Genomic DNA, 13,605 nt, shown 5'->3' on the forward strand with positions numbered 1-13,605 from the left:
CGATTCACTTCCAACGAGTCCAACCAGCCACAGAGTCTCTTACAAAGAAAGCGCAGTCAGAGAACCAATGCAAAGCGCTACACAGCGCTGCCAACACAGAAGCAGCCCACCAACAGTATAAAAGTGAACAGCCATCCGAAGATAAAAATGTCGGTTTGAAACCGCTAATGCCGCTATTTGAGTAAATAGATAGCACTATTATCAGTGACTGGTTGTTGTTTTCTTCTTTGCAAGAGTCAACTTGAAAAAACTTTCTCATTGACACCTACAACAGTCAATTTCCTGGTGTGGCACTTAGAACGTTATTAATAAGGTATTTTATTTTCTCACTATTTTTGTCGGTGATGCGGTGAGCAACGTAATTATGTGGTCTCAGCATACCTTCTCAGTGTTCTGGTACAGATCAGTTACATACAAACTGTCACTGTGCAGGCCACTTTAGCGTCCTCATTGTTGTTGTTGTTGTGGTCTTCAGTCCTGAGACTGATTTGATGCAGCTCTCCATGCTACTCTATCATGTGCAAGCTTCTTCATCTCCCAGTACCTACTGCAACCTACATCCTTCTGAATCTGCTTAGTGTATTCATCTCTTGGTCTCCCTCTACGATTTTTACCCTCCACGCTGCCCTCCAATGCTAAATTTGTGATCCCTTGATGCCTCAAAACATGTCCTACCAACCGATCCCTTCTTCTAGTCAAGTTGTGCCACAAACTTCTCTTCTCCCCAATCGTATTCAATACCTCCTCATTAGTTACGTGATCTACCCACCTTATCTTCAGCATTCTTCTGTAGCACCACATTTCGAAAGCTTCTATTCTCTTCTTGACCAAACTAGTTATCGTCCATGTTTCACTTCCATACATGGCTACACTCTTTACAAATACTTTCAGAAACGACTTCCTGACACTTAAATCTATACTCGATGTTAACAAATTTCTCTTCTTCAGAAACGATTTCCTTGCCATTGCCAGTCTACATTTTATATCCTCTCTGCTTCGACCATCATCAGTTATTTTACTCCCTAAATAGCAAAACTCCTTTACTGCTTTAAGTGTCTCATTTCCTAATCTAATCCCCTCAGCATCACCCGATTTAATTTGACTACATTCCATTATCCTCGTTTTGCTTTTGTTGATGTTCATCTTATAGCCTCCTTTCAAGACACTGTCCATTCTGTTCAACTGCTCTTCCAAGTCCTTTGCTGTCTCTGACAGAATTACAATGTCGTCGGCGAACCTCAAAGCTTTTACTTCTTCTCCATGAATTTTAATACCTACTCCGAATTTTTCTTTTGTTTCCTTTACTGCTTGCTCAATATACAGATTGAATAACATCGGGGAGAGGCTACAACCCTGTCTCACTCCTTTCCCAACCACTGCTTCCCTTTCATGCCCCTCGACTCTTATAACTGCCATCTGGTTTCTGTACAAATTGTAAATAGCCTTTCGCTCCCTGTATTTTACCCCTGCCACTTTCAGAATTTGAAAGAGAGTATTCCAGTTAACATTGTCAAAAGCTTTCTCTAAGTCTACAAATGCTAGAAACGTAGGTTTGCCTTTTCTTAATCTTTCACAAAGCAATAAAATCGCAATATCTTGCCAGTTCTACAGCTCACAGTATCACACTTGAAAACTCTGTAAACAGCACGAGGAAATTACCGTACTTTAACATTAAATTCGTCATTGTTGCACTGAACTTGTTGAAGTCTGCGAATGCATTACGAAATTTATAAAATAGGCCTTTCTCATCTTCAATCATGTTTACGTAGGAAAAGAGCTTCATAGCCGAGATAGCTATAAAAAACTTTATACTAGATAACAGTTTTCGGCAAAAATAAATTACCATCTTCAGATCTCCGTAATGGTTATAACACCATGACGTGTTATGTTACGGGAACGATGTTTTGACGAATCTTGACGAGCATAGTGGTTTTAATTTTAACGTGCCAACGCATCGGTCAGTTCCTGTTTTTGTACCTGTAAATTCAATGAAAAGATGTTTGTAATAACCTTTACGAAGATCTGAAGATGGTAACTTAGTTTTACCGAAACCGGTTATCTACAGTAAAGTTCTTTACAGCGATCTCGGCTAAGAAGTTCTTCCTCTCTTAAGTAATTACTACAGATCTCCCCTTCGAGCTCAACATGATTGAACTAATCAATCGCGTTTATTTTCCCATACTCAAAGGCACGAGGCGTTTCGGTGCATGCTGCCATCATCAAATGCTATCTGTTACATACGAGTATATATCAATTGTTAATTAAAAGTTCATGAGAAGGGACGAAATGATTTTTACTGGGTGTGCCAGTTAGGTTGTACCCCGAATGTTATGTCTCGTCCAGAAAAATTGATGGCTGAGCTTTGTAGAGAGTCGTCAACGGGTTGCACTTCTTAGTAATATAAAGCAGATGTGGGCAACATGTTTCTGTGTCGGGTATGAGTAGGTAATGAGAGGAAGTAATGTAGTCAGTGAACAGCTGTTAACTAGACGTGCCCTCATGCCTCTAATACACAAATTAATCTTAATTTGTGGAAGGCGTTTTCTTCACATACGACTTTTGACGTTTCTGTTATACCACGTTCGCACCTTTGATGTTGGAATGCTACTAATCACTTCTCCTGGAGTTCGAATCTTGATTGTTGTGACGAAATATTACGAATTACTTTTACTGCTTTTATTTATCTATACAGTACTTTTGCATTCTCCGTATTGAAATACTATTAATTATTTTATCTCAAAGGCGGAATCTAGGTTGAGGTGAGAGACTAATCTGTTTTGTAACCGGTGTCTATATTAGTTTGAAAGCTGATTCTTTCATTTTTCCATTATTTTCTGTTTATTTGCTATGAGAGTTCTGCACTAACAGAAAAGCCAAGATCCGGCAAAAGCTATTAATGAAAACTCAGTGTTAAATTACTTGTGGGTGTACGAGTATTCACCCTGAAAACGAAGGATTTTGCTCAGAAAATTCAGTTTGATCTAACTCTAGAACCTAGTTAAGGTTTCTGTTCGTTAAATACTTTTCTCCTTCAATCGAAACTAAAACATCTTAACGTCATTGACCATATATATCAGCTGTTCCGCCATCTTAATTTCCCAAGCCCGCTCGCGACAGGCGGTACCAATATACACTTCGAGGTGTGGATGGTCCCTTGAAAAGTTTTACCATACGATTTTTTAAAATCTGCACCGTTATGCACATTATGTGCTTAACTAGTCTCCATAATATACTACTACTGATCAGATACCTCGGTCTCTGAGGATCTTGTCGATGGACATTAGACGTCAATCTTCCTTGCTTTTGGTCAGATGTCTCATTCATATACTACCAGGTAAACAGTTATCAGTGCCAAAATTCCTGCAGTAGTTCCTGAGATTAATCTTCACATACATACAGAAGAAAAGCGATAAAATGCTGTATTTATGATGTTTATAGATGTTTTAATGTTTTATTTCAAAACTAGTTGGATGCTACGACTTTTATGCGTGTGCATGTCCTGTTGTGGTCAACCACTCATACTGCACTTGTGTTATTTTAATGAATACATTGACTCTAGTAACAGCTGATTGATACATTCACCCTCTGGTTTGTTAATAGCACCTGAGACAAGCTATTATCCCAGCTGGCTATGACAATAACATCAAATCTTGTAAATAGGTACTGCTCTCATTTCATTAATTGATCTGAAGATGGCTGTTTGCTCAGCCAAAACTAGCAATCAATAATTGTTAAAATATTACTATCTGGACTATTAAATGATTTTATATAAAAAATCTTTAACGGTTATGACACTAAAGCTTCTATAACCATAAACGATACCAGATGCAACTAAAATATGTATTCCCGATATGGCTGTCCGATTCGAGTGTATTGCCCAGTCACACCATAGTTATTAGACAAAAAAAAATTTCTTATTACATGTACTTCATTTCAGATATAGGTCCGACTAATGAACACATTTAATAACACATCGAGTTATAAAAGTTATTTCCAAATTCGTAATAAATCTGTTATTCAGTCCGCTGCATACTGAGTGGTACAACCTGTCTTAACATAGAAGACATCTACAGTCTATTTTTATGCTCATATCATTGCTGATTCCATTAATGTTATGCCTTTAAAATAGCGAACAGAAAAATAATGGACCATATGCAGTGCATGCTTATTATGTAATATAATACAAAAAAACTAACATGGTCCTCAACTTTGATTCTAATTCACATGTAATAACAGACTTCGTTCAATGACTTAGTTTGCGTTATTAATTAACAGCATGAATTATTTTATTACTCGTAATATTATAGTTTCCAATAAACTGAATATTCCAACGAACTGCTTAGGAAAGTTCTACTTCACCTGTAATGAATCCATCCACAGGCAGTCTCCACATTTACAATCTTTATAATGCAAAATGTTAATTTTGGTGTTAATGTCACTGAGCAGTACTTTATTATGAGAAATAAGTGTTTATCGGATGTGTACTTCTTTAAATTTGTTGAATCAGAATTCCTTAATTCGTCAAAAGACGTTAAGTTCCACTGGGTTTTATTAATTCATCGTATATAAACAAAAAATATTGCGTACAGTTTTAGATTCTGCCCTTCAGTTACCTCAGCGCTATATTGATCACATTATTGGGAAGGCATTGTGGGTCTGTGACATTTCCCACTGACTATTTTATAATAAACAGGAGATTCGTTATAAATTGAGGCAATTGATACAGCAGCAGCATTTCAGCGTCAAATCTTTTGAGGCGAAATCTGGGAAATAAACCACTGTTACAGTAGTATATTGGTCTCAGTGCAGATTGAGAATTAAATACACCTGGTTCTGAAAGTTGTGCACTGTCTGTTCTAATGTGCTGCGTTTTTAATTTATGAAATACCGAAGGTCGATTAATTTTGAACTTCACATCTGTTCAGTATGTTAGCGTAGTATAACTGCTCACCCTGTTATAGCAATGCGTAATTTTCACCCTTTCTTACTGGAATTGTAAGCGTTTGGGACGATTATGTCTCTGGCATTGTTGAAAATACCGCCATCTTCTTTCACTTTCAACTTTCCGCTAGTCAGTAAAGTTAAGATTCCTGGTGGTTGTAGAGAAGCATTGAGAGTAAAATTTAAATTCCCGTATTTCTTCACAATTTTACTTACAGCACGTATTTCTTCGCAGCTACTGCCTGCTTCTTCATATTCTGGGCAACTTTTCCTTGAGGCAGAAATTCAAGCAAAAAACTAGATTGTGACGTTCGGGGCATTGCCACGGGGTCCTCCGAGGTTGAGAGGCTCTGCGATTTGAGAGGAAGATTAATTTTCTGACAAAAATACAGTTTAATGTTTGGAATTCGTCTATTATCATTAGAAATTCTTATATAAATGTACGATTTCTCATGTGTGCATAATGAAATGTTTGTTTCAATACGTTATGGTGACACACTCGCCAGTTGAATATAGAGATCACTTGACACGGAATCTTCGTAACAGTATCTGTAGTTTGCAGTTTTCTGATTTCTATGTAAATACAACATTTATAAAAATCATGCTTCCCCAATACCAACTGCCCCAGACACACACTGACAAACAGTCTTTATGACTGGTGCGCAAAATCAAATTTTCCGAATATTGTTTTGCAGTGTCGAAGGTCTTCATATTTGTTAACTACACAACCCAGTAAGAATTTGTTGTTATGAGCCCGGAGAATGGTGCGATCGATTTGTCCCTTGTTTTGGGTGCGACAGATTGGCAGAACTCAGATGATTGGTCAATTCTAGTGTCCGATTCCACCCGTCAGCTTTGAGCAATCACGTTATACTTAAGGCAAAGACGCTACAGAGAGGCAATCTTTAAAAAGCACCACATCATATTCGTAAACAAACGGATTAGCATACGACAAATTTACAATCACAGTTCAGGAGATTAATTATTTAAACACGAATTATATCGAAAAAAGGAAGGTAACAAAAATAAATAAAAACAGACAAGCAGAAATATACGTGTCTGAAATAAAGCATTGTTGCAATTTATGCGAATAAGAAAAGTACAGAGAACCTTTAAATCTATTACAGTATAGTGCATGGTGAAGTCCTAATATTGTGAAACAGAGTTAAATTATTATAATAATTATTGAATTACGGGACTACCGCAGGAAACTGGATTTTTGAACCGGGAAGGAACTTAAATGTAACAGAACAACGGAAAAACCAAATAAATAATAACGTATTTGAAACGGTAACATGAAGTGTGGAGAAACCGGCACAGAAAACCTAAAAGAAAAGCCAGTACACAAGTAACGAGAATTCAAAAAAGTAACAAATACCGGAATCAAAAACGAGAACTAAGCTGTAGGGTAATTCTAATTAGCGATTCCAATCGTTCCATGGTTCATTATTTATATTGTTTTTCCAGCCTGTGCGTGCACTGTACTTGTTCTCTGAACTACCGCGAAAAAGCAACAAATATTGTAATCGGTAACTACAATTGACCTATGTAGATTAATTCTAGTTACCGATTTAAAACACTTCACAGTTTGTTATTTAGATCGTTTTTGCAAGAAGTTTGTGCGCTACGGTGCTACAGGATTTCTACATTTGACACTACTCTCTTCACTACTATGAAAAAGAAATATCTTGTCATCATTACCTACAATATTTGTTACATTTTCTCAGTAGTTCAGAGCTCAATAGCAACTCGATGAATCCTACAAAAACCCAGTTCACACACTTACATATCCAAAAGGTTCAAAGAAAACTTGAGTTTCATTTCAAACACGTACCCGACTCATACGATAATAGTTGGAGGTAACTTTAATTTACCCTCGATATGTTGGCGAAAATACATGTTTAATTTCGGAGATACGCATAAAATATCATCCGAAATTGTGCTAAACGCATTCTCTGAAAATTATTTCGAGCAGTTAGTACATGAGCCCACGCGAATAGTAAACGGTTGTGAAAACACACTTGACCTCTTAGCAACAAATAATCCTGAGTCAATAACGAGCATCAAAACCGATTCAGGAATTAGTGAACACAGGGTTGTCGTAGCGAGATTGAATACTGTAATCCCCAAATCTACGAAAAATAAGCGAAAAATATACCTGTTCAAAAAAGCAGACAAAAATTCACTTGACACCTTCCTGAGAGACAATTTCCACTCGTTCCAAATTAATAATATAAGTGTACACCAGACGTGGCTTAAATTCAAAGAAATAGTATCAGCAGCAATTGAGTGATTTATACGAAATAAATTAACAAACGACGGAGCTGATCCTCCTTGGTACACAAAACGTGTTAGAACATTGTTGCAGAAACAACAAAACAAACATGCCAAATTTAAACAGACGCAAAATCCCCAAGATTGGCGATCTTTTACAGAAGCTCGAAATTTAGCGCGGACTTCAATGCGAGATGCCTATAACTGTTTCCACCACGAAACGTTGTCTCGAAACCTGGCAAAAAATCCAAAGAAATTCTGGTCGTATGTGAAGTATGTTAGCGGCAAAAAACAATCAATGCCCTCTCTGCGCGATAGCAATGGAGATTCTATCGAAGACAGTGCTGCCAAAGCAGAGTTACTAAACATTGTCTTCCGAAATGCCTTCGAAAAAGAAGACGAAGTAAATATTCCAGAATACGAATCGAGAACAGCTGCCAACATGAGTAACGTCGAAGTAAATATCCTCGGAGCAGTGAAGCAACTTAAATCACTTAATAAAAGCAAGTCTTCTGGTCCAGACTGTATACCAATTAGGTTCCTTTCGGAGTATGCTGATGCATTAGCTCCGTACTTAACAATCATACACAGCGATTCGCTCGACGAAAGATCCGTACCCAAAGACTGGAAAGTTGCACAGGTCACACCAATATTCAAGAAAGGTAATATGAGTAATCCACTAAATTACAGGCCCACATCGTTATCGTTGATATGAAGCAGGATTTTAGAACATATATTGTGTTCTAACATTATGAAATACCTCGAAGAAAACTGTCTATTGACACACAGTCAACAATGGGTTCAGAGAACATCATTCTTGTGAAAGACAACTAGCTCTTTATTCACATGAAGTGTTGAGTGCTATTGACAAGGGATTTCAGATCGATTCCGTATTTCTGGATTTCCGGAAGGCTTTTGACACTGTACCATACAAGCGCCTTGTGGTGAAATTGCGTGCTTATGGAATATCGTCTCATTTATGTGACTGGATTTGTGATTTCCTGTCAGAGAGGTCACAGTTCGTAGTAATTGACGGAAAGTCATCGAGTAAAACAGAAAGGATTTCTTGCGTTCCTCAAGGTAGTTTTATAGGCCCTTTGCTGTTCCTTGTCTATATAAACGATTTGGGAGACAATCTGAGCAGCCGTCTTCGGTTATTTGCAGATGACGCTGTCGTTTATCGACTAATAAAGTCATCAGTAGATCAAAGCAAATTGCTAAAAGATTTAGAAAAAATATCTGAATGGTGTGAAAAGTGGCAGTTGACGCTGAATAACGAAAAGTGTGAGGTCATCCACATGACTGCTAAAAGGTACTCGTTAAACTTCGGTTACACGATGAATCAGTCTAATCTAAAAGCCGTAAATTCAACTAAATACCTAGGAATTACAATTACGAACAACTTAAATTGGAAGGAACACATAGAAAATGATGTGGGGAAAGCTAACCAAAGACTGCGTTTTATTGGCAGGACACTTACAAAATGTAACAGACCTACTAAGGAGACTGCCTACACTACGCTTGTCCGTCCTCTTGTAGAATGCTGTTGCGCGGTGTGGGATCCTTACCAGATTAGACAGACGAAGTACATCGAAAAAGTTCAAAGAAAGGCAGCGCGTTCTGTATTATCGCGAAATATGGGTGAGAGTGTCACAGAAATGATACAGGATTTGGGCTGTAAATCGTTAAAAGAAACGCATTTTTCGTTGCGACGGAATCTTCTCACGAAATTCCATTCACCAACTTTCTCCTCCGAATGCGAAAATATTTTGTTGACACCGACCTACATAGGGAGGAACGATCACCACTATAAAATACGGGAAATCAGAGCTCGTACGGAAAGATATAGGTGTTCATTCTTTCCGCAGGCTATACGAGATTGGAATAATAGAGAATTGTGAAGGTGGTTCGATGAACCCTCCGCCAGGCACTTAAATGTGATTTACAGAGTATCCATGTAGATGTAGATGTAGATTATGAACCATCGAATGATTGGAATCGACAGTTAGAATTGACCCCCTGTATAGGACAGTTATAGTTATCGATTCCAACATTTGCATAGTTCATTATTTAGATCGTTTTTCCGGCAAGTGTGTGCAATGAAATGTAATAGGAACTCTGCATTTATATCTCTTCTCTTAATTACTGGAAATAATGACAAATGTTGGAATCGGTAACTAGAATTAAGCTTTATAAGAGGTCAAGTCTAGTTATTGATTCCAATCATTGCACAGTTCTCTTTTCAGATGGTTTTTTCAGCAGGTGTGTGCACTGAAATGGAATTGGATATCTGCACTTGTAATGCCTATCTGAATTGCTTTTAAAAAGTAACTAATATTGCAATTGGTAACTGGAATTAACATATATGGGTAAATTCTAGTTATCGATTCAGACATTTGTTACTTTTTGTGTATTTTCGTTATTTGTATACTGGCTTTTTTTATGGATTTCTCCACATTTCATGCTACTGTTTCATATACGTTATTATTTATATCGTTTCCCATTGTTGTGTCACATATTTTCTTTCCGCCCAAAACCCCCACTGTCCCGTGATAGTCCCGTTGGATTCAATAACTAACACTATTTTATAATACTGAGACTTCATCACGCGCTATGCTGTAATGAATTGAAATTTTATCTGTGCTTCCCCTACTCTCATAAATTACGTCAGTAATTTAGTTCACGCATAAATATTTCTCTTTTGTTTTGTTGTTATTTATTTCCGTTGTCTTCAATTCGTTTTGATATAATTCGTGTCTAAGTAAAAATGGTTCAAATGGCTCTAAGCAGTATGGGGCTTCTGAGGTCATCAGCCCCTTAGACTTAGAACTACTTACACCTAACTAACCTAAGGACATCACACACATCCATGATCGGGTAATTTCCAAGAATGATTGCCTATCGAAGTGGCGGGGTCCAAACGGAACATATCGAGCGTGTGATTGTAAATCGATCATGCGACTTTGTTGACGGCGTTATGATCAATTATTTGTGATCGTCATTTTCATCTGTTTTCCGTCGTTCCCTTAGTTGCTTTCAATTACATACCTCCGGGAATTAACGGCAAAAAGGGAATTGTTCCCGTAGCGTACACATCACATAGCCTTTCACATGACGACAACAACGACGACGAGTAAGGTAAGTCATCTCCTTTGTAATTACAAGTATTTTTGTAACACTCTTCTTTTGTCATTGCTGCAATGACCACCGTAAACATGTAACTTCCTCCCCCAGATTTGCGTGATCGATTTAGAGGCGCACGTTTGATATGTATCGTTTGGACCCCGCCACTTCGATAGGCAATCATTCCTGGAAATTACCCATGTCCGAGGCAGGATTTGAACCTTCGACCGTAGCAGCAGCGCGGTTCCGGACCGAAGCGCCTGGAAACGCTCGGTCACATCGGCCGGCTGCCTAAGTAAAGAATCGTCTGAATTGTGATCGTAATTTTATCGTATGCTACATTCCTTTGTTTATGAATATCGTCCGCTGCATTCAAAGATTGCCTCTATGAAGTGTCCCTGCCTCTGGTATGACGTTATGGCTCAAAGGCGACGAGTAGAATCGGGCACTAGAATTTATCCCAGATGTTTAAGGACGACTTACCTTCTGATTGATATCGTTGCTCCGTGTTGTTACTGCACTTCAGGGTTTTCCTAAGATTTTTCTGACTGGTGACGGACAAACTTATGTTGCTCGCCAGTCGCCTCGTCTCAGACTGTTGCTCAGCAACAGCCTGGGCTGCTGCAGAGATTCCTGTATTATTGACAACAGCGTCAAGTCGTGATATACTGTGTGATTTAAGAAGGTATGCGGAAGGCTTTCGATACAGTTCCGCATTGTCGCCTGATAAACAAAGTAAGAGCCTACGGAATATCAGACCAGCTGTGTGGCTGGATTGAAGAGTTTTTAGCAAACAGAACATAGCATTAGAAAATTGCAGCGAAATGCAGGAAGATCTGCAGCGGATAGGCACTTGGTGCAGGGAGTGGTAACTGACCCTTAACATAGACAAATGTAATGTATTGCGAATACATAGAAAGAAGGATCCTTTATTGTATGATTATATGATAGCGGAACAAACATTGGTAGCATTTACTTCAGTAAAATATCTGGGGGTATTCGTACGGAACGATTTGAAGTGGAATGATCATATAAAATTAATTGTTGGTAAGGCGGGTGGTGCCAAGAGGGAGGTTACCATGAGAAAAAGATAGAATAATCAACGAAAGGATAACGTTCTACGAGTCGGGGCGTGGAATGTCAGAAGCTTGAACGTGGTAGGGAAACTAGAAAATCTGAAAAGGGTAATGCAAAGGCTCAATCTAGATATAGTAGTGGTCAGTGAAGTGAAGTGGAAGGAAGACAAGGATTTCTGGTCAGATGAGTATCGGGTAATATCAACAGCAGCAGAAAATGGTATAACAGGTGTAGGATTCGTTATGAATAGGAAGGTAAGGCAGAGGGTGTGTTACTGTGAACAGTTCAGTGACCGGGTTGTTCTAATCAGAATCGACAGCAGACCAACACCGACAACGATAGTTCAGGTATACATGCCGACGTCGCAAGCTGAAGATGAACAGATAGAGAAAGTGTATGAGGATATTGAAAGGGTAATGCAGTATGTAAAAAGGGGACGAAAATCTAATAGTCATGGGCGACTGGAATGCAGTTGTAGGGGAAGGAGTAGAAGAAAAGGTTACAGGAGAATATAGGCTTGGGACAAGGAATGAAAGAGGAGAAAGACTAATTGAGTTCTGTAACAAGTTTCAGCTAGTAATAGCGAATACCCTGTTCAAGAATCACAAGAGGAGGAGGTTTACTTGGAAAAGGCTGGGAGATACGGGAAGATTTCAATTAGATTACATCATGGTCAGACAGAGATTTCGAAATCAGATACTGGATTGTAAGGCGTACCCAGGAGCAGATATAGACTCAGATCACAATATAGTAGTGATGAAGAGTAGGCTGAAGTTCAAGACATTAGTCAGGAAGAATCAATACGCAAAGAAATGGGATACGGAAGTACTAAGGAATGACGAGATACGTTTGAAGTTCTCTAACGCTATAGATACAGCAATAAGGAATAGCACAGTAGGAAGTACAGTTGAAGAGGAATGGACAACTCTAAAAAGGGCCATTACAGAAGTTGGGAAGGAAAACATAGGTACAAAGAAGGTAGCTGCGAAGAAACCATTGGTAACAGAAGAAATACTTCAGTTGATTGATGAAAGGAGGAAGTACAAACATGTTCCGGGAAAATCAGGAATACAGAAATACAAGTCGCTGAGGAATGAAATAAATAGGAAGTGCAGGGAAGCTAAGACGAAATGGCTGCAGGAAAAATGTGAAGACATCGAAAAAGATATGATTGTCGGAAGTACAGACTCAGCATACAGGAAAGTCAAAACAACCTTTCGTGACATTAAAAGCAACGGTGGTAACATTAAGAGTGCAACGGGAATTCCACTGTTAAATGCAGAGGAGAGAGCAGATAGATGGGAAGAATACACTGAAAGCGTCTATGAGGGTGAAGATTTGTCTGATGTGATAGAAGAAGAAACAGGAGTCGATTTAGAAGAGATGGGGATCCAGTATTAGAATCGGAATTTAAAAGAGCTTTGGAGGACTTACGGTCAAATAAGGCAGAAGGGATAGATAACATTCCATCATAATTTCTAAAATCATTGGGGGAAGTGGCAACAAAACGACTATTCACGTTGGTGTGTAGAATATATGAGTCTGGCGACATACCATCTGACTTTCGGAAAGGCATCATCCACACAATTCCGAAGACGGCAAGAGCTGACAAGTGCGAGAATTATCGCACAATCAGCTTAACAGCTCATGCATCGAAGCTGCTTACAAGAATAATATACAGAAGAATGGAAAAGAAAATTGAGAATGCGCTAGGTGACGATCAATTTGGCTTTAGGAAAAGTAAATGGACGAGAGAGGCAACTCTGACGTTACGGCTAATAATGGAAGCAAGGCTAAAGAAAAACCAAGACACTTTCATAGGATTTGTCGACCTGGAAAAAGCGTTCGACAATATAAAATGGTGCAAGCTGTTCGAGATTCTGAAAAATGTAGGGGTAAGCTATAGGGAGAGACGGGTCATATACAATATGTACAGCAACCAAGAGGGAATAGTAAGAGTGGACGCTCAAGAACGAAGTGCTCGTATTAAGAAGGGTGTAAGACAAGGCTGTAACCTTTCGCCCCTACTCTTCAATCTGTACATCGAGGAAGCAATGCTGGAAATAAAAGAAAGGTTCAGGAGTGGAATTAAAATACAAGGTGAAAGGATATCAATGATACGATTCGCTGATGACATTGCTATCCTGAGTGAAAGTGAAGAAGAATTAAATGATCTGCTGAACGGAATGA

General features: G+C 38.6%; 1 protein-coding gene across 5 annotated transcripts in view; it reads left to right on the plus strand.

Annotated features, from left to right (window-relative positions):
- LOC126198710 (glycine receptor subunit alpha-3) overlaps nt 1-13,605 on the plus strand; it is a 646,434-nt gene that overhangs the window by 287,305 nt on the left and 345,524 nt on the right. The gene's annotated exons all lie outside the window — the stretch shown is intronic.

This window comes from Schistocerca nitens, chromosome 8, assembly GCF_023898315.1.
Source record: "Schistocerca nitens isolate TAMUIC-IGC-003100 chromosome 8, iqSchNite1.1, whole genome shotgun sequence".
NCBI classification, from domain to species: domain Eukaryota; kingdom Metazoa; phylum Arthropoda; class Insecta; order Orthoptera; family Acrididae; genus Schistocerca; species Schistocerca nitens.